Source organism: Amblyomma americanum, chromosome 10, assembly GCF_052857255.1.
Source record: "Amblyomma americanum isolate KBUSLIRL-KWMA chromosome 10, ASM5285725v1, whole genome shotgun sequence".
In the NCBI taxonomy this organism is placed as follows: Eukaryota; Metazoa; Arthropoda; class Arachnida; order Ixodida; family Ixodidae; genus Amblyomma; species Amblyomma americanum.
In genome coordinates this window covers 89,446,302-89,467,656 of record NC_135506.1, presented here as the reverse complement: position 1 = coordinate 89,467,656, position 21,355 = coordinate 89,446,302, and the positions used below count along the sequence as shown (strand labels likewise).

General features: G+C 46.3%; 2 protein-coding genes across 4 annotated transcripts in view; one reads left to right on the top strand and one right to left on the bottom strand.

Annotated features, from left to right (window-relative positions):
* LOC144108541 (uncharacterized) overlaps nt 1–21,355 on the bottom strand; it is a 43,404-nt gene that overhangs the window by 13,468 nt on the left and 8,581 nt on the right. The gene's annotated exons all lie outside the window — the stretch shown is intronic.
* LOC144106453 (putative sodium-dependent multivitamin transporter) overlaps nt 19,694–21,355 on the top strand; it is a 101,351-nt gene continuing 99,689 nt past the window's right edge. For 2 of the 3 annotated variants that reach the window (XM_077639267.1, XM_077639270.1), the window contains exon 1: nt 19,694–19,829. The gene's annotated coding sequence lies outside the window, so the exon portion shown is untranslated. The remainder of the gene's footprint in view (nt 19,830–21,355) is intronic. The other variant, XM_077639268.1, reaches the window with a different exon arrangement.

Below are 21,355 nucleotides of genomic sequence, written 5' to 3'. Positions count from 1 at the left end.
TACTTAAGTAATAACCCTAATCATATACCGTTAAGTGTCTTTTTTACTTTTTTTTGCTTTTGAGCCTTTTACAGCGAATGTAGTATGAATTATGATGTGAACACCGAGACCTTGGACATGAGTAACTGCGGAGAAGCTTTCAGGTTGAAAATAATCTTGTTTATATACTCTGCAATGAAAAATTTAAATAATGAGTGTTCACTTTTTTTAAAGATATTGGGAGTCATACCCGTTCGAGTGCACTACTTATCCTTAGCGCTCCTTCTTCAAGAGCACGGCGCCAAACTTTCTCCCTCTCCTAATATAGGAGGCGTTCCAGGTCCTTGCTGTTACAACTGAAACACCATCAGGCTTAAGACGTTGTCTTTCGAGCGCCATGCCAAGCGTTGTAAACAAAGCTACATTAAACGCATAGTGGAAGTGGGGAAAATGCTGTGTGAAAAGTTACCACTTAATGACGCCCAGTTTTGTCGCAACAGCTGGCACCACGATTTCACAGTATTTAGAGCCTCTCATTTCTCTGAAATGTACGCGAAGCTTTCCTTCCGAAAAGGATTGTGTTGTGACGGTCCTTCGCCTATACTCAGAACCTGGTAGCGCCTAAATCTACATCTATAAAAGTTAGAAGTAGCTCTGAGCAATAAAATGAAGGTTACAGCGAGGTCCTTCATGTTTTCATTTTTCTTGGCCGGTGCGAAGGATACAACGCCTCAAGACAGATTATTTATGCGCTATGCAGAACATCGATTCTCGCGTCTCTGTAACTCACCAAGTGAGGCGCTCTCTTTACGGTAACTCATACACGGCTATATATAGAGGTTGGTTATATTCTGCGCATTTCTCTATCACCTGATTGATAGTGTGAATATGATCTATTGTGGAATATCCTTTACGAAAGCCTGCCTGATCATTTGGTTGATTAAAGTCTAACGTTGCCCTGACTCTATTAGCGATTACCTTAGCAAATACTTTGTAGGCAACGGATAGTAAGCTGATCGGCCTGTAATTTTTCAAGTCCTTGGCGTCTCCCTTCTTATGAATTAAGATAATGTTTGCATTCTTCCAAGCTTCTGGTACAGTCGAGGTCATAAGGCATTGCGTATACAGGGTGGCTAGTTTTTCTAGCACGACGTCCCCTCCATCCTTCAACAGATCTGCTGTTACCTGATCCTCCCCAGCTGCTTTTCCGCTTTTCATTGCTTCTAAGGCTTTCTTTACTTCATCTTTCGTTACTGGCGGGATGACGCATTGCTGTGCACTGCTGTCTTTCTCATTGGCGCTCTGATTACATTGGCTACTGTACAGCTCTGTGTAGAACTCTTCGGCTACGTTAACTATCTTATCCATATTGCTAATCACATTGCCCTGCTTGTCTCTTAATGCATACATCTGGTTTTTACCTATGCCTAGTTTCCTCTTCACTGTTTTTAGGCTACCTCCGTTCTTTATAGCATGCTCGATTCTCTCCATATTAAACTTCCTTATGTCGGCTACCTTGCGCTTATTTATTAACTTTGATAGCTCCGTTATATATATAGCTATATATATATATATATATATATATATATATATATATATATATATATATATATATATATATATATATATATATATATATATATATATATATATATATATATATAGCTATATATAGCTTTCATTGATTACGAGAAAGCATTCGACTCAGTGGAAACCTCAGCAGTCATACAGGCATTGCGTAATCAGGGGGTAGAAGAGCCTTATGTCAAAATACTGGAAGATATATATAGCAACTGCACAGCTACTATAGTCCTCCATAAAGTCAGCAATAAAATTCCAATAAGGAAGGGCGTCAGGCAAGGAGACACGATATCGCCAATGCTGTTCACCGCATGTTTGCAGGAGGTATTTCGAGGCCTGAATTGGGAACAGTTGGGAATAAGAATAAATGGAGAATACCTAAATAATCTGAGATTTGCTGATGACATTGCCTTGCTGAGTCACTCAGGAGGTGAACTGCAAATCATGATCAACGAGTTAGACAGGCAGAGCAGATCTATGGGTCTAAAAATTAACATGCAGAAAACCAAGGTAATGTTCAACAGTCTAGCAAGGGAACAACAGTTCACAATTGGCAGCGAGAGCCTAGAAATTGTGCCGGAATACGTCTACTTAGGGCAGGTAGTGACAGCTGATCCGGATCATGAGAGGGAGATAACTAGAAGGATAAGAATGGGGTGGAGCGCATAGGGCAAATTCTCGCAGATCATGAGTGGCAGTTTACCAATTTCCCTCAAGAGGAAAGTGTACAACAGCATAATCTTACCGGTACTCACCTACGGGGCAGAAACGTGGAGGCTAACGAAAAGAGTTCAGCTTAAGTTAAGGACAACGCAGCGAGCCATGGAAAGAAAAATGATAGGTGTAACGTTAAGAGATCGGAAGCGGGCAGAGTGGGTGAGGGAACAAACACGGGTTAATGACATCCTAGTCGAAATCAAGAGAAAGAAATGGGCTTGGGCAGGGCATGTGATGCGAAGGCAAGATAACCGCTGGTCTTTAAGGGTAACGGAGTGGGTTCCAAGGGAAAGTAAGCGTAGCAGGGGGCGGCAGAAGGTTACATGGGCGGATGAGATTAAGAAGTTTGCAGGCAAAGGGTGGATGCAGCTGGCAAAGGATAGGGTTAATTGGAGAGACATGGGAGAGGCCTTTGCCCTGCAGTGGGTGTAGTAAGGCTGATGATGATGATGATGATGATGATGATGATGATGATGATGATGATGATGATGATGATACACGGCTTGGTGACCCCCGCGCCACGAAAAAGAGAAGGAAAAGTTTCTATTTTTTTTTCTTCAAGGCCACCCGCGTGTAGCGCGCCCGCCCTCTGTTTCCAACCCGTAGCCCGTAGCATAGTAATACGAAATGCGCTCTGTAATGCGAATGCCCTTAGGGGAATGAAATGAAAGCGGCAAAGGAGCCGGTGTGATGATAGGTGATTAGTGCTTGTCGGTGCTGCGGTAGCAGCGTAAAGATTGCTTGCACTGGCGTTGTGACATCCTCATTCTCTGCGTCTGTGTTATAACTATTCTGTTATCGCTGTGCAGTACAACTGTGCGCACGGGTCTGATGCAGCAATGCATACAGCGTTACCGAAATGACCTTCCTGCGCTCAGACGACACACGATGGAGGATCCAGTCTGACAGCACAACGTCAGCGAATGACGGTTGTTCACGCGACCAGGCTTGATGTATGCCGGTAAATACTGCTGCTTCGAGACTGCACTGGTTTATTTTTTTTAATTGCACCCTATATTGCAACCTTAAAGATTTAACTTAATAGGACAAGAGGACTGCCCGGACGGTACCACATGTGGCGTGCGAGAGACTATAGAACATGCTTTAGCAGTATTTCCAGCATATACATGTTAAAGACTTATGCTTGCATCTGTTTTGAGGTCTATGGACACAAGGCCCCTCTCAGGGGATTTGATCCTCGCGCTTGGCCAGATAGTTTGAAAACTGTACAGGCAACGCAAGTGCTGTAACGCTTCTTGAGCAACAGGGACCTTGCCTCGCGTTTCTGATGTAAGAAAGTGTGCCTTGTTTTTTCTGTCTTTTTTCATCTGCCTCCTCCCATCATCATCACCCCCCATCGTGACCCTCTTTTTTCTCCTCTTCCCGTTCCCCAGTGCAGAGTAGCAGGCCAGATATCTTTCAGGCCACCTCTCTGCCTTTCAAGTCAATAAACCCTCCCTTATTAGCAATCGACTACTGTTGCTCTTTCGGCATATCTGCACCTCATAGCGAGTTTTCGCGCGCAGGTTTTTCGAGTACAAAGTATTTCTCCTAAGCAAGCTGTTTCGTTTTTTATTTTAATAGCTTTGCCTAATAGACCAGTCTAACGGAACAGCGTGCGCGCGAATGCTGTGTGCAATGCGCTAAGCCATTGCTCGTTCCAGTGTGTAGCTGAGGTAATTAGTTGACTGTGTAGTAAATAGTCGTGCTTTTACTCCAAACAAAATAATCATCTGTGTACTTTGCATGTTTGGTAAGAATAATCTGTTAAATTTATACTTATTGCAACCATTGGACGCAACCTTTATCTTCATCTGTCAATGTTGACTGTTATCTATCGTTCTGATATTGGCAGAAGAGGAAGCCCAGAAGGCGAAGCCATTTCGGTTCTATTCTTGTGTGTAAGGTTAAAGTGAATTTCCTCTGGTGACTCTGGTTCACAAGTGGCAGAGGCGTCCCTCAATTCCTGTATCCTCGTGGTCTGTTGTCAGCACCCACCAGAGCGACATTCCAGTCTTCTCGGACCTTCGCGGCGATGACGTGAACGGCTGGCTCCAGCAGTACGACCGAACGAGCACTTTCAATCGTTGGGATGCTTCAATAAAGCTCGGTAATGATTCGTTCTATCTCGCTGATGTAGCGAAGTTGTGCTTCCTGAACGATGAAGATGCCATTCATGACTGGTCCCACTTCAGGACGCAGATACTACAAATCTGTGGCACCTTTAGTGCCGGCCCGGACGTCTTCAAAAACAAGTTTGACACCCGCGTCCAGATTTCGGGGGAGTCTCACACGTCTTCAATTAAGGATATCCTCCGTCTTTGTAGGCGTACAAACTGCGCGCCCTCTGATGGCGATCGCGGTCATTATCTTCTCAAAGACATCGGGACTTTTGAGTATACTTATCTCGCTGCCCAGAATCATTCCTCGTTTCCGCACGTTCACAACACTTGACATCAACCAGACTACCTCCAGTCACTCCGGGTTGAAGACACTTGTGATCCGAGCCTGTCTTCTCATGCAGACTTGAGCTCCCGCGAAGAGCTGCATTGCGACATGCAATCGTCTGCTGCCGCTTCTCACCAACCTGCTCCTTCGTATGAGTTGGGTGACCTCGTCATGAACGATCTTGCCTCTTTCAGTCGCCCTTTGGCCAGGGAACCATCGACGCCCCCTTACGTACCAACATATGCTGAGATCGCTGCAGCAGCTTCTACTTTCCTACCGTTCTATCCAGAGCGTGGGCCGCACAGCCACGCTCCCTTAACTTCGAGACTCCCTTTGCACCCTGACTGGAGACCGCTAGCGTCCCGTGTAGAGTCGTACTGCGGCATTGGCAGCCATCTTTCTTGTGTATGCTGTCGGCGCCTGCAGGATGAGAGTAAAAGCTATAGTGAATTTCAACCCGCCCACAAGTCGCAGCTGTTTCCTCACCGACAGCCCTTCGCCGAATACGAGCCTCATCCTTCCTCATCACCGCAGACTCCTGTCCAATTTGCGGATCGCCGGTATCGCGTCGCCGATTCCATTCCCCTTTCCGTCGCTCTTGTCACCCCTTTACCCGCCTTTTCTAACGTTTGGCCGCCGCACGGAACACTAACATAAACACTTTGTGGAGATAAGCCTACACGCTCCGTCGCCCCTACAATGATTTCTGCGCTCCCAAAGAACGTGTAGAACGTTGAAGTTGAAGGCACTCTTGTGGAAGCTTTGGTTTATACCGGCGCTGATATCTGTGTCCGCCGATTTGATTTTTATTTGTGTCGGAGATTAGTCCGCGCACATTAAAGCCGTGCTACTTCACGCGCTGCCAATGAAGAGCCAATGCAACCTTCTGGACTGTGTACAGCGCAGGAGACTTTTGACGGAATTTTGCACTACACTGAGTTCGCTGTGTTTTGCGCCTGTGTCCACTAGCTCATCCTCGGCTGCGATTTGCTGTGCTCTGCATCATCTGTAAGTATGTTCTGTCCTACCGCCCTTCAAATTCACGAATGTGACCTTTCTATCAATTCAGAACAAACTTGCTCCGGTTGGTTATTACCGGTGACCATGCGCGTGCTCTATCCTGGCTAACAAAACTACACCATCACAGAACAAGAATGTCTCGCTGTTGTCTGAGCCGTCCAAAACTTTCGCTTCTATCTGTACGGCAGTCACTTAAGGTTATTCATTTACTAGCATACTCTAACCATGTTATCGCCTTTCAACTTTTCCCGGCTGTCTCGGGTACTCCATGGATTATTTTCCTCCACAATTATGGCTTCAGAGTAATGTATAAATAAGGCAAGAAGCGCAAGGATGCGGACGCGCTTTCATACTGCCTCCTTTGCCTTGCCGCCGCCTCAACGCTACTCGCCTGTTGCATCGCGCCAGGTTGAACCGAGAGTATGGCCATGAAGCCCTCGACAACCTGATACATTTCTGTAGAGCGATGGAGTTTATGTTGTTCAACAACAGATGGCACAGTTTAATCATTGCACACCAACTTCATCTTGATTTGTGAACATTCATCACCATCTATCGGTATGCTGAAGGTTGAAGAAGCCTAGAAGCCGAAGCCCCTATCTTGCCATTCATGAGGAATAAAGCTCGGTTGCTTGCTGTGGTGATTCACTCACTCAAATTATTTTAAAATACTATGCATGCAGTAGGTGTTGTGTATAGTTATTTATCGTTACAATATTAATATTTGTGTTTGTTTCCGACAGCGTTTATTGCTTAATTTAATCACAGCGAAAATTTTCCTTGATTACAGTATCGAAGGAAATACGTGCAAATACGTGACGCCGATACGTGCTGGCCAGCAAGGAGATCTCGACAAATATCTGGAGCCTCTAAATGTATTTTTAGGCACGCCCGCACGACTGAACAACCGCCTAAGCGTTTTTCCGAAAAATGAAAAAGGTATTTGCCATTAAGGAAGCAAAGTAAAAGTGCAGTCATCATCAAAAATTTTACAGCACTGCCTTTTTGTGCTGCCGCACCTGAAGCGTTAGGCTAGCATGTATTTTACCATTAGCTGCTTGTGAACTGCAGTATGCATTCTGCTGTGCTCTCAGTGTATACTCAGAGGACCGGAGAAAACAGATTGTTTTTACAGTTTGTCGAGATAAATCGGAAATTTTGCTAATTTGTAATTACCGGCTTTAACATCGTTATGACTACAGTTGTGCCACGTTATTAAGACCTCTATTAATATGGACAGCTCGAATTCTAAACAGTTTTCTGGGGGCCAAACTTTTTCAATCTATTTACGCCTCGTTAATATTGAAACTCTCTATCCGCGCACTGCGCAGGGTGAAAATGTACGAACCCCAAGCCAACCCAAGTATTTTTGTCCCGTTAATATGGATAGCGATGAAAACAAACCCCAAGTGTCACTGCCAGATGTTTCGGGTCCTTGTTTTTTGAGTGTAGAGTACCAGCAAAATACAGTGCGAGAGCAAAGGCAAATGCGGAGTAACGGCCTTTTTCTTCCTGTGTGGTTTCATGCTTTGCAGCGACAAGGTGACCGGTCGATGCGCCTTAGCTTTTTCCGCATGTCATGACTGCCTGCGTAAAAAATTATTTCTGTGACTTACGTTGAAAACCAGAATCAACAGCTGTCAGGCGAGTGAGCACACAGTTCTTGGGATGTGAACAGTAGCAATAGGAGATTCTCAGGCATAACGCGTCTCATGGGTGACAGAGCACTCTTAACGGGCCTAAACGTGCACCGCGTTGCTTAGGGCGCAAGGCCTCTAAACCGCAGCGATGGCGCACATTGTAGCTCACTTGCGGGGCCACTATCTGCGCATCTCGCAGACGACGACGGGCCACCACATCCTCAGCCAAGTTGGTACCCGCTACGGGCCCCTCTTCTCTCCCGAAGCCTCCCTTCCCGTTCATTTCATCAATGCCTAGACGTCCGAACCCTTCATCGTAACATGCACCCTGTCTTCCATACCGGGCGACGGCAGAAAAGAGACGAGACTACACAAACGCTACGGTAATAACGAGGAGGTGGCGTATGTGGTTGCCCCTGATTATCGCCACAGAAATATCTTTGCACTCGCGGTCACGGACCATACCCGCCGCATCCATTTCTCTGCCTCCATCATGACTGCCTCCCCCGATAACGCCGTGGAGCTGCAGCCATCGCGCTACCTACCATCTCCTGCCGCCCATCACCCAAAATCATTAACGGCGGCTCCAAAACTTAAATCAATATTTTCTCAGCAGGTCGGATCTCTCCTATTTCCTTCCGCCTTCTACAATCTAAACCCGCACCCACACCATCCAGCTCATCTGGACCCCCGCCCACCCCCCGCAGACTCCCATGGAACGAGGCGGCCCACTCACGCGCCCGAGGCATTACTTTCCGCGTGGGGTCCAGACCCTATCCCTACCTTGGAGCGAGGTCAGCGAGGGACCGGTTGACCACTTACCAGGACATCACCCTAAATTACCGACTAGGCCAACGCATTTACTCGACAGCCGACATTTCCCTATCCTGCACGCTTGAAATCTCCAAGCGTCAGCATCAAATCCCCGCCTTCCCACATCCCGCCGTTCCCTCCATATCCACTCCACTCTCTACGTTCCCCACACGAAGTCGTTCCTGACCACATCGCTATCTCTTTGCCTCTCAAGTTTTTTCGTTTTTTTCGCCCAATCAGGAAGGCGCCGCTCTCTCTTCGTGAAGGCGATGGAAGTGGAGGACGTCAGGCCTCCTCTGGAACCCGGTGGGTCTGTGGCAGCCGCCCAGAAGAAACAAGGGGATCCACAATATTGCTCTTAAGGACTTCTTTCTGCCAAAGCACACCATCCTTGAAGAATTCCTGTGAATTTCGTGGTACCTGAACTAGTGTGCATACTTGAAGCTTTTTGCGAGACCATCAGCAAGCTGATAATCTTGCTTAATTCGCTGATCATTGTGCGTCGCTTCACACGTTAATCTTTCTATTTCATGGCATTGCTGTGTGTTTTCTATTCCGTCTTCTGGCGTGCGAATTATGCCTATTATAGCCACTTTAATTTCTGAATCTCAATGTGGGTTTCCGCGAAAAACGCTTGCATTGTCGACGTTTTTTCTTTTTGCTAGTAAATACGCGTGCTCCCGACCTAGTGCTAAATAGAAAACATATTGATTTTTGTAGCGTGTACGGCGGTGTCTCTCCCATGTGCCCCGGAGCTCTAGCGTGGCAGCTTTAGCGGCGTTTTATCATCGTCTGTCTGGGGATGATAGGGGATGTTAACTTTTAGAGCGATTAAGGCGTTCGTTCCACTGTCGCGACTGCGCTCAACTCTACCGCGATTCCGAGATCTAATGCCACCTGAGGAGAGAGTCACAGAAAAGGTGCATTTTACAACCAGCTTTTACTTGTCGCGGGCGAGATAGTTATAAGTGCATTGAATGGTGTTTTCATAAGAACATCAGATTCTTTAATTCCGCAGTTTATAAGACAGTACGAATCGTTTCCTTGAGAGTCACTTAGTCACGGAGTGACTAAGGATGTGGCCATGTGTTGGGGAAGACGCTGAAGGAATAACTCGCGCATAAGTGGGTCGTGCTGAGCAGCGGAGTCTCCCAGAAGCTGGCGCATGCGACGGAGGAGCTGCGAAGGGCGGCAGTGAGGAACTGATCAAGTTTGCTGCGCTCCGACGCTGACTTGAGGTCGATGATAGCCGCCGTCAACGTGTCGAAGAGTCGAGACGAGTCCGGCGAGCTGATGACATCCACTAAGTCCTCAGCGACGTCAGGAGGCAAGGCCGACATGAGGTGGAGGAGCTTGATCTCCTGGCTGGTGATACATGGCAGCTGGAAATGCGCCTCAACCTGCAGGAGCCAGGTGCGGGGGCTGTTGGGCCAAAATAGCGGCAGGCTGTCTAGCTGGAACGCGGCCACCGAAGCACCGAGAGGCTGAGCGTTCGGGAACGGGTCGCCGTCGGTAGGAAAGGTGGAATACCCAGGGTAATCCATGTAGGATGATGTAGTTGCGTGTTCGAAGCCGGGTGACCAAATCTGTCGGTGCTAAGGTGAGGAAGAACCAGCTCCGGCAGCGTTGAGGTTCCAACTGTTTATTTGCGCTGCTCGTGCTGCAGCGTCCTAGCCCAACTTCTTCTTTCTAGTCCGGCGCCGCGTGCCATGTCCTGCGATCCGAGCGCGGTGCGAGGGGCGCTACAAATGCATTCGAGTGATTAGCGTAGATGAGTCATCAAGAGAATATCATGCATATCTTTCCGCCACTTAATAAACTCTTCTGTTGGCACCAGCAATCACCCCAAAATTTTAAGCCGAAGCATTGACCAGGCTCACTTCTGCAGTAGCTAATAAGGTTAATGAAAAAACAAGGAAATGAAATTCTTCTCTTTCAAGCAGCCGTGAAATGTGTAATGACCGGGCAATAAAGCCGCGGCGTGTGCACCACCCCGAGGAGCCAAGCTTAAAATTTCCGGTTTGAAACCTGCTACAAAAGTGTATACCGCGCATTAAAAATTTCCCAGCATTTTCGCAGCCACTCACTCCCTCGTGAAACGACATCTTTAAAACCACGCTCGATTGCAAATGAACAGCGTCATAAACAGTATTTCGGCGAAAATGTAGTGCTAGGTCCAATCTACATTTAGCAGAGCGTCAGTGTGATGAAAAATATTGAATACACAAAAGTAACGCAAGTCTTAGGCTAATAACAACTCTGCCGTATTGAGAAGCACGGAGTGCGGTTTGATTATACATGCCGCAAGCACTCATGCTTAGTGCTTTCATTGCTCGAACGAAAAGGTGATAAATTTGGCTAGCGGTAGAGTCACGCTTGACGCATCACTTTCTAGTGGTTATGTTTATTAATACAGTGTGAAAAAAAGCGTACACTTCGGCGCGCTCATGTGTGCCAGCCAACACATCGGGCCGCCGAGCGCGCGAAGGCCTGCGAAGCGTGCCGTGTGCAGCACGTACAGCCGGGAGGCGAGGAGGAAAACGTGGGAGTGGAGGAGAGTGTCGCTACTTTCAATATCAAGGCGCTTCAGCGATGTGCGCATGCGCCGTGTCAAGTGGGACGAAGATGAAGAAGGAATGCCCAGCGAAACGGAGCGGCAAAAGACTGACTTAAAGAGAGAGCCCACGGCTATGCAGGTTTGTCAACCCGTTCAGGAGTGACACTAGCTTTGTCTATCTCTCAGGCAATAGTGACTGCTGTGGAAGCCTCTATGGCTAAGATGGTTGACACGATAGTGTCCACTGTCAAAGAGTGCGTATCTAATGCTCTGGCAACGCAGACTACCCAGGCTACACAAATCAGACTGACTTCTACCATGTCAGCTATGCCGTCATTAACGACTAAACATTCCTTGCCTGAGCAGTCTCAGCCCCAGGAACAAGTTACTGCTGTTTCTCCACTTCCTCGGTCCACTAATTCAGATAATGCGCAAATTATTCATGATGCAGGGATGGTGGATTCGGATACGCGAATCCTCAAACGCAGTTGATCCCCCATGTCTAACCCTTCTCCACATCCTCAGCCGAAATCAAAGAAGCAGCAGATTGGCTCTAAGCCAAAAGAAACTATTTTAGGGCGGGCAGTTGCTGTTGCCCGGATTTCTCAACTATAGAGGTGTTAAGAGTTCTCCAGTGGAACTGTTGGTCACTTCTTTCAGCTTCAACAGACTTACTGTTTCTTATATCTCAACATAATCCAGACATAATTATTTTACAGGAAACTTGGCTTACATCTGAAAAACACTTCCATTTGCAAAACTGTTTTTCATTTCGACAAGATCGACAGTCAAGAGGAGGACGCTTACTCATACTAGTTTCTTCTAAATTTTGTCACAGGGCTAAGATTACTTTTCTGTCCTCTACTATAAACTGTGAATTTTTGGCTTTAGATTTTGAAATTCCAGGGTGCTATCCCTTTTCATTAGTAAATGTTTATTTTCTTTGCGGTGTGCAGGATACCAGGCTCCTAGATCCCCTGCTCCTTCAGCGTCAGAAGTTAGTTCTCTTGGCCGGCGACTTTAGTTCTCATCATCTGTCGTGGGGCTTTAAGACAGATTTCTGTGGCAAGCGGCTTTGGGATTGGGTTACTGATAACAAGCTTTCGTGTATGTATTCGGGTTCGGACACATTTCTCCGCGCACAAATTCTATCTGTGTTAGATTTAACTTTCACCAGCCCTTGTGTTCCTGTACTCAATTGGTCGAGGGTGGTTTCTGGAACATCTTGCGATCACAAGCCTATCGTTTTTTATGTAAATTGCCGCTTAACTCCGGCGTGCTCTCATTTGAGGTCATATATAAACTATGACCAGTTTCAGTCCACTTTGCGCTCTACTCTTGATTCAGCGGTTCATTCTCCTGAAGAGCATACAGCAAAAGGCATATGCTTGGCTGCTATTGAGGAATGCCGAAAGAAGTCCGAATTTTCGGTACGTACATCTAAAGGGATCACTTCATCTAGATGGTGGAATGCAGAATGCTCGCGGGTTACAGACGCAGGAAGGCTGCATGGAAGAAGCTCCTACACAATCAGTGCCCAAAAAATTGGCATGATTATAAGTTCATTGCGGCTACTTTTAAACGCACAATCTCACTGGCGAAAGAAAAATATGAATCCGAGCATATTGATTTCCTAAAAAATCAGGAAATCGTCGCGCACTTTTCGTATTCTTAAGATCACGGAAAAATATTCCGGAATTAGAAAATTCACTCTCATGTGTTCTGACCCCGCAAGAAGCAATAGATACAGTTGAGACAGTTGCCAAAGGATTAGAGCAGCGTTTCTCGTCTGTACTTCCCTTGCGCTCCGCGTTTGTGGCGTCAGTGGACCAGATTCAGCATGTCACCACTATTACACTTCCCGAGCTTTCCCCGATAGTGTTAAGGTTACCATCTGCTGCTCCTGGTCCTGATAGGGTAACATCAAAAATCTTAAGGATCCTCTTTGAGGAGTCCCCTAACTCCTTATTGCAGCTGGTTAATTATTCAATCAAACATGCATGGATTCCTCCTGAGTGGAAAATCGCCAAAGTGATCCCTTTACCTAAAAACAATGGTGGTGGCTATTCTCTGGATAATATTTGACCCATTTCATTGACATAAAACGTGGTTAAGGTAATTGAAAGGTTCATACTCCTACGTGTTTCGGAGTTCGTGGATCGCCATAATATCCTTAGTCCCTGTAAAAATGGCTTCCGCCAAAATGTTCCATAGCAATGCTCACACCGATCTTGAGAGTCGTATTCTTCTTGCGTGGCACCAAAAAAATGCATTCTGCGTTGGTGACATTAGATGTAGCCAAAGCTTATGACAGCATAGAACACTACATATTATTGCAAAGATTTCATACTCTGCTGTTTCCGAATTACTTACTTGCGTGGATATCTGGTTTCCTTGAAAACAGAGTTCTTTTTGTATACTAAATGGTGTCAATTCAGGAAGATATAAACAATCCAAAGGTGTTCCACAACTGGCATTCTTGTCGCCTGTGCTCTTTATTATTCTGATGAGTTCTATTCCCAGCGATCAACACATTCGCACGTTCGTCTATGCGGACGACATTGCATTTTTCACTGCTGCAGCTAACATTCAATCTTTCTATGTGCTCCTGCAATCGTGCCTGAATTTGCTTGAAAGTTGGTTGTGTCACTTACATCTCACCTTAAATGTGAACAAGCGCGCTGTACTTGTTTTCCAAATGAAAGATCCTGTTCATCTGTCTCTCATTTACCAGCGACAAAATATTCCTCAACTTAAGTCATTAAAATATCTTGGTGTCATTTATGATGACAGCCTCACATAGCCCTCTCACATTGACCATGTTGCAGCGAAAGGGGCTCGTGCTGTGGGCATGTTGCGTAGATTAAGTAATCCCCGGCCTGGAATGCGGAGAGATGCACTTTTGCTTCTTTGGATCTTGGAATTCTTTGGAATTTGGATCTGTGCTGTTTTCTGGTACGGCTGCTTACAAAATTCGCCCGCTCCTTCTTTTGGAGCGGGAAGCGCTTCGATTATGCCTTGGCTTCCCCAATTTTGTGGCCAATAACGTGTTTATCTTAAAGCCCGTATTCCTCTTCTATTATCTAGGTTTAAATTCCTAACTGTGCAGACGTACCTAACGATATATGAATCAGATTACCACCGCTCCTTGTCTACTTTTTGTTGTCAGCCGACCTCCTTTTTTGGAGTCCACTGGCCTAGATTTCATACCCCGCAGGCAGTTAGGTTACAAAATTTGCTTGATCCTTTAAATATTCTTTTGTATAACGGCCTTCCGACAAAAACCAGTGGGTCCTCTGTAAAAATTGTGAATGATGACATTTTCCCGAAAAACGCTAAGCATTTACCACCCCGCATTTTATATGGATTATTAGAAGACCATTTACAAAGCCTACCTATAAGCTTAATGATAGCTACTGACGCCTCCCCATGTGATGAAAAAGCAGGGGCGGGAATATATTGCCTGCTTCTAGACTGGTCTTTTTCAGTGCGGCTTCTCGACTACAAACCAATTTTCCAAGCGGAGTTTCTGGTGGTGGTGCTTGGTCTTCGCAAACTAGACCCAGCTTTCTCTTCAGTGGTTGTCATTACAGACTCTCTTTCTTTGTGTTCGTCCCTTGCTTCGGCTGTAGATTCGCCAATCCTTAACACCTTCCATTCATTATTCCCTCCGCATTTGAGCCTTGTTCACATGATATGGGTGCCAGGTCATAGCGGTGTGACAGCCAATGAAGGTTCGGACTGCCTGGCAAAGGCGTCCCTGACTGGCACCGTGCTTCCTATCGTTCCGGCTACAGCGTACATTACAGAGCAGCGAGATTTCGAAGACAGAATTTGTGAAGAATGACAACTGGATCTCTTTTATGATCTGATGACTTCCTGCACCTGAAGTATTCGTGGAGCAGGAAATCATGCCATTCACGGAAGCTTGCGGTATCTTTATCAAGGCTCCGCTGCCGGATCCCACCCTTAAATTTTTATTTGCTCAGGTCCGGGTTGGCGTTTAATTCCGTCTGCATATTCTGTGGTGAGCACGAAGCCATAGACCATTTTTTGTTGTTTTGTCGCCGGTACACCATGGTGAAAAGACGGTTTTTAGAGAAACCACTACAACAGCTTGGCCTTTGTTTGAGCAGCCCAGTCATTTTGTCGTTTGGAGCCACCAAACTTGGGTACAGCCAGAAGTCTGTTTTACCGCCGTCCAAAATTTTTAATGTTATCAAATCGGCTACCTTTGTAATTTTTTTTAAAAATTTTTTATTCTTACTATTATCATTACAGTTTAACCACTTGGCTATAAACATCAGTCTCGATCTCCTGCGTGCGTTATGTATTTCCCGTTTCATTTCGCTATTCCTTTTTGTTTACTTCTTCCTTCCTCAGCATTCATTTTATTTTCGTCCAAAAAATATTTATCTGAACGACTCTCTGCGCCCCCTAATTCTTGGCCAATCCCTCCATGTGGGCATGTGCCATAGTATGAGAGTAACAACAATAACGACAACTGACCTTGCAATTCAACTGAGCAACTTCCACTCGGCCAGCTGTAGCTATCGCGACGCTCCAGGTTTAACCAGAGCTAAACCACCGCCAATTTTTCCTTCCCATATCTGCTCAATACACCCCTGTAGTGTTCCTCTAAGTTGACGAGGTCTCAGTGAGCCATGTTAAGCATACTGATAATATCCCTGCTACACTGGCATTTCGAATTCCTTTCAACCGAATGTCATTCGACTCGACTGCCGAACTTACGCTGCTACACGAAGGTTTGCAACGGCATTCGGTTCAGATGACTTTCGAGTCGACGGAGCTCCCACGGAGACATTCCAGCTTTTGGAATACATTCTAACCGCGAACACAGCCCGAACCGACCGATTGACGTCGGCGCCGCCGCCGCCGCTTCGTCCCGTCCACAGCCACGCAGACTGTTTTCGGCTCTGTGGCTGTTTATTTCGGTACCCGCTGCTCGCTTTTTTGCTGCTGTTTTCTTAGCAAATAGCATTCGTACTAACTGAGTGCTTGTATATAATAGTACGCCACTGAACATTCACCGCGTTAACATGAAATTTCTCCAGGAGTGAGCGGATGAAGACGACTGGACTCAGTGTTGTTTACATCGCTGCATCGGACAGCTAGTGCTCGTTTGCATGACATAAACCGCAATCTGCACTTTAATACCCGCCGCGGTGGCTCAGTGGTTAGGGCGCTCGACTACTGATCCGGAGTTCCCGGGCTCGAACCCGACCGCAGCGGCTGCGTTTTTATGGAGGAAAAACGCTAAGGCGCCCGTGTGCTGTGCGATGTCAGTGCACGTTAAAGATCCCCAGGTGGTCGAAATTATTCCGGAGCCCTCCACTACGGCACCTCTCTCTTCCTTTCTTCTTTCACTCCCTCCTTTATCCCTTCCCTTACGGCGCGGTTCAGGTGTCCAACGATATATGAGACAGATACTGCGCCATTTCCTTCCCCAAAAGCAATTATTATTATTATTATTATCACTTTAGTTAATTTACATAATCTCTCCTTTTTTGACCTATTGTACCCGCGCATGCCTACGCTGTGCGACAGTCTGTGCGGATCACCGATGCGACCGACCGCCCGCGAGACACTTGACAGTCGGGCTGTTGACATCGCGTAGGACGGGCGCTTATCTCTCATTTTCTCTTCTTCCTCCGACTTGAAGAGTAGATGATTTGAAACTACTTTATACAAAGATATGTTTGTTGACCGTTCGCGTTAACTGAAACGGCCCAACTTGTTATCGATATGTTAGCGACGGTGACTGCAGCTGCTTTCCGTACAGCACTGCTCGGCAGTTTATGTCACACCGGCTCTTCCTGTCCATCACATGCGCGTCCAGCGATGTAAGCAATAGTCGATTGCAGATCATTGTTGACAAATCTACACTTGTTAATAATTTTGCATTCGCTAAAACTTGTGAATTCGCTCTTCACAGCCAAGAAAGGGCACGCGTAGTGGGGGGGGGGGGGGGGGGGGGGCTAGAATGTCAGGTTACCGGACCTGATTCGGAAATTTTTGAGGATAAGTTGGCCGCATCTGGCACAGAACAGGGTTAATTGGAGGGACATGGATGAGCGTTTTTTCTGCGGGGAACGCAGTTGTACTGATATTAGTCATGATGCGTAGTTGAGAAAGCAAACAAAGTACAACAATTGCTCTTCAATATGTGAAAGAAGTCACGTTAGGCTTGGTGCTTTAGTCCTTACTCAGGTTATATCAGTAGCATACGCGCCCAGTAAACACGGTCTCGTAATACAATGTCCTAACTCATTAACCTACGTTTGGCCATACATCCGTCCGCTTGTAAGGCAGAATCAGCGTAGTGTTTTTCTCAACATGTAGAAATTCCAAAGCTCCTCGTCGTCGACAAATAAAATATGTACAGCATTCCCGACAGTGAGCTCTATACTGATAAATAAAAGAAATGCACCTTCGGATTGTTATTTTGCACCGGTATTGTTAACTTTAGGCGTTATCTAAAGATGCATTTTACGAGTCGCCATTACTGGTTTCAGAGTATTACACACTTAAAGCTCGTGCTTGGAAAACAAGCACAACGGAAGAAATCATAAAGGCTTAAGAAGAAAAGCGGCCTTGAGGCAGGATACTTTTGCTGTGTTAGCCTCAATTACTGGCCTTTATTATAACTGTCTTTTTGAAAGAACTTATGGGAGTGCAAAACTATAGTGAAGGTAGAGTCCCCGATGTTTTAAAGTTTTTCAACACAGAAACCAGGCATGTGCTTTGCTGCTCACGGAGGTTCTATCCCGTGAGGAGGAGGAAAAACATTTATTCAGAGCACAAAAACTGGGTGGGTTCAGTACGAGAACCCATTGGTCGCCATCATAATCCGGCCCCTCTCAACCAGCAATTTCTGGTCGAGTGGGCTGTGGCTATGAAGGGTTGCCTCCCAGCGCTCATGAGTCGGATAGGGATTGCTGTCCAAGTCTGGGTTTTCTTGACATTCCCAAACCGCGTGAAAGAGTGTGCCAACTGCTCCACAGAAGGGGCAGGACGAATTGTAGGTTTCTGGGTACCATTTACTCATTAGGTAAGGATTGGGCAGAGTATTAGTTTCTGGTCGCCTGATTATGTGCTCTTCATATTTACTTAGGGTTTTGTGAGGAAGAGGATATTCCCTTCTTGTGATCTTATAGTACTCCGTAATTTCTGCGTAGCTTAGTAAAGGTGAGGGGTTGTCAACTATGTCAGAGAGAGGCTGCGTGCCAGATGCTCGGATGAGGAGAGCTCGAGCAGCTGTGTTGGCCGCCTCATTGCCCGTCGTTGAGAGGTGCCCTGGCGTCCAGAAGATCTGGATGTTGGAAGGATTAGACCTTTCCAAAATTTCCCAACACGGAGCGCCAACGCGGCCTCTGAGGTAATTGCGTACCGCTGCTTGTGAGTCGGACATAACCGTTGCCTCGCTGTTCTTTGATATCGCTAGTGCGATAGCTGCTTCTTCAGCCGATGTGGTATCCACCGCTTGGATAAGGCTGCTTGCAATGATATCTCCCCGGGGTGAAACTGCTGCAATTGCCGCGACTCCGTTAGCGGGTCCAGCCGCATCGACGTAGATCGTGTCCTTGTTTCCATCCCAGCGCTTAGAGAGGTGTCTAGCTCTGGCTAGTCTCCGTCCTCTGTTATATTCCTCATCCATGCGTTTTGGTATGGGGTGAGTCGTAATGTGTGATCTCATCTGCATGGGCATGTCGATCTTGTCAGCGACTTCCCGGGGTGGACTGATTCTCAGCTTCTGTAATATTTTCCTGCCAGGCTTAGATGTTGAGAGCCTGACAATTTGATTTACACGGTGGGCCTCTATTAGTTCGTCGATGGTGTTATGGATCCCCAGCTGTAGTAAGCGCTTAGTGGATGTGCATAAAGGGAGTCCCAGCGCCGTCTTAACTGCCTTTCGAATAATAACATCTAGTTGGTCTTTTCCCTTTTTGCCAAGCAGTAAGTACGGGGTGGCGTATGTTAGTTTAGAGAGAATGAAAGCCTGAACTAATCTTAGGGCCTCCTTCTCTCTTAGCCCATTTCTTTTCTTGATTACCCGGCGTAGCATTCTAGAGACTTGTTCGGAATAGGCTTGGAGCTGTCTGATTGTAGTGGTGTTAGTGTTGCCGCTGGGTATGATGGCTCCCAGGATCTTGATCTCTTTCTTGATCGGAATGCTCATACCCTGGACCGTAATGGCGACAGAGGGAGTGGCCGGCAAAAGCCCCGTATTCTGCCTCTTGCCACGGTCGATCAGGAGTAACTCTGATTTCTCGGGAGAGCACGTTAACCCATACCTCGCCGCATGCTGGCACGGGACATTCGCTGCTTCCTGAAGCCGGCCTTGAATTTCCCCTTCATTACCGCTGCAACACCAGATCGTAATGTCGTCGGCGTATATAGCGTGCTCAATGCCTTGGATGCGGTCTAGCTTCTCTGGTAGCCCACGCATGGCCAGGTTGAAGAGAAGCGGAGACAAGACTGCTCCCTGCGGAGTGCCCTTGGAACCTAGATTGAACGGAGAGGAGGTCCGATCACCAATACTTATTGACGCTTTTCTATTGGAGAGAAAGTCCCTCACGTAATTATATGTGCGGTCACCACAGTTGACGCTGTTAAGCTCATCCAGTATTCCCTGGTGGTTGACATTGTCAAATGCCCCTTTTAAATCGAGCGCAAGGATGGCCTTGACCTGAGCGCCTCTATCCCGTGAGCATCAAGTCGACGCGCATATATCGTCACAAACGGCTATCACATTTTCACTGTTCGCCGACAAGCTGCCGTTCCCTCTTTACCCATGATTTCAAAAGCCAGCTGCAGGATGTGTTCGCGCTTCTCGCAGGTGGAAACAGCCTATTATTAGTGCCTCTCGACCGAAAAGAGGACGCACGCGCTGACCTTTGAAACAAAAGCAGCAAATTTACTGCGCAGGAGGTTAAAATATTAACTGTTTTGGCTCTTATGCGCTCAGGTAGCGTGAGTGACTAAAGGGTGAAAGCATTCTACAAGCAGCGCAGCAACGGAAAGCCACTTTCACTCGTGGGGAGGAATTGCAGGTGAGGCTTTGCTCATTTTGTTTACAGCTCTTTCTTGCCACTGACAGGTATATTTATACTGTTCCCAACACAAGAGCCACTGTCATGTTCAGATAGAAAGCAGTAAGCAGTTACTCATGCAGACACAAAAGAAAAGGTTTGTTTTGATGAGTAATCGGCTCAGGTGAGCGCTTTGACAAGGAATTTACCGACGTAGAACTTTATTCTCGCGGTTCCCAATCTTCTTTTCTCCCGCTCTGTGTTCCTATCTTGCTGATTCCGAGGCTTGTTGTTCATCGCACACTTTTCTTTTCCATTATCTCAAAAATGTCTCAAGGGAACAAATCTCTTTGTTAACAGTAAAGGATAAGTTGCAGTTTCGAGTGACTACATTTTTGTTCTTATTCTACACTTAACAGCGAATGGCTATGGTGCGGAAATGAACCACTTAAAATCGCGTAAATACCCACCCAGCCTTTATATGTAAGCGTAGAGAGGTCATTTTCAGGATTTGTACTTGAACCTTAAAACGCGAGGTGCAATTTGCTACCGCTGAGACGTCCTAAAATACCACTATTGTCGGACTATAGCCTTGCCTACCTGTGTAGTCCGTAGAGTTCAATTCTGGCTGCAAAAAATAATGTTATGTTTACTCGCTTCTTCGAGCATAACCTACCGGGCCCTGGTGTAAAGGCCACTATCAAAGGCTACAAACATTGCCCAAATCCCTTTGGAGCAGAACTGCCACAAACATGCAACTTTCCATTCAATTTTTTTTTGCCATTGGAAGCTTTGGTTATTGCACACTTCCAATCTCAGAAGCGAGCGTTGCGTTTTATTCAAGCCATCAAATAGAAAAACGCATCCAAGTTTCGACGTCCACTCAGGGATCGCAATTGCAAGCTCCTTCTTTATATTTCCTCCATTGCGAACAGACGTCAGCAACCAGCCAGCACTGTCTTCACAATCCTACCCTGTGTTGTGAAACACCATACACTGCACTGCGTTACCATTTATATATGCAAGATCACATACAGGCGTTCTGAATTTCAGGCGCTCATGAAAAACATAAAAATTTGTCTAGACACTCCATACGCAGCTCACCGACTTTTCTCAATGAAGTCTAGACACTTTCTACAGGTAAATCATTTAGCCCTGTGTAAAGTGAATATAGTGATTTATGTCTATACAATCTGGGGATTACAGCCATAGACTTTTTCTAGATAGTGCTCTACAGACAGTCTACAGTCAAAAGTCACCTCGTCTAGTAGACGAAGGTATATAGACTGCCTAGACGTTCTGTAGACTTGCACTTCATGTATATTTTAGTCTATAGAAAGCCTATACACTTGTGCCTGCTACACATTCAGTACACCATTGTATATCGACAATTTCTAAATAGCTTAAAAAGTGAGCCCCCACATAGTTTTCACAATTGCATGCCGATTAATATACTTGCCAATTTAGTTTATTTCAAAGCTATACAGGTTGTATATATGCAGTTCTTGCATGATAAGAAATGCACCCCATTATATAATTAAACATTG